Raw genomic sequence first — 208 nt, forward strand, 5'->3', positions numbered from 1 at the left:
AGAGTTAATACCAGGAGGCCTCCAGCCCTGCAGACTACGAGGCAGAATGAGCAGCTCAAACTCAACACACACATTAATCGGTCAAGCTCGGAGCTCCAAGGCTGGCCCGGGGAACGGTGTTTCGGACAACAGTGTCGGCATCTCAAACCGTGGAGACGATAACGGACAGAATATTGCTGCACCCCCATACGCATACTCGTACACACCA

This window comes from Scyliorhinus canicula, chromosome 31 (genome assembly GCF_902713615.1).
Source record: "Scyliorhinus canicula chromosome 31, sScyCan1.1, whole genome shotgun sequence".
NCBI lineage: Eukaryota > Metazoa > Chordata > Chondrichthyes > Carcharhiniformes > Scyliorhinidae > Scyliorhinus > Scyliorhinus canicula.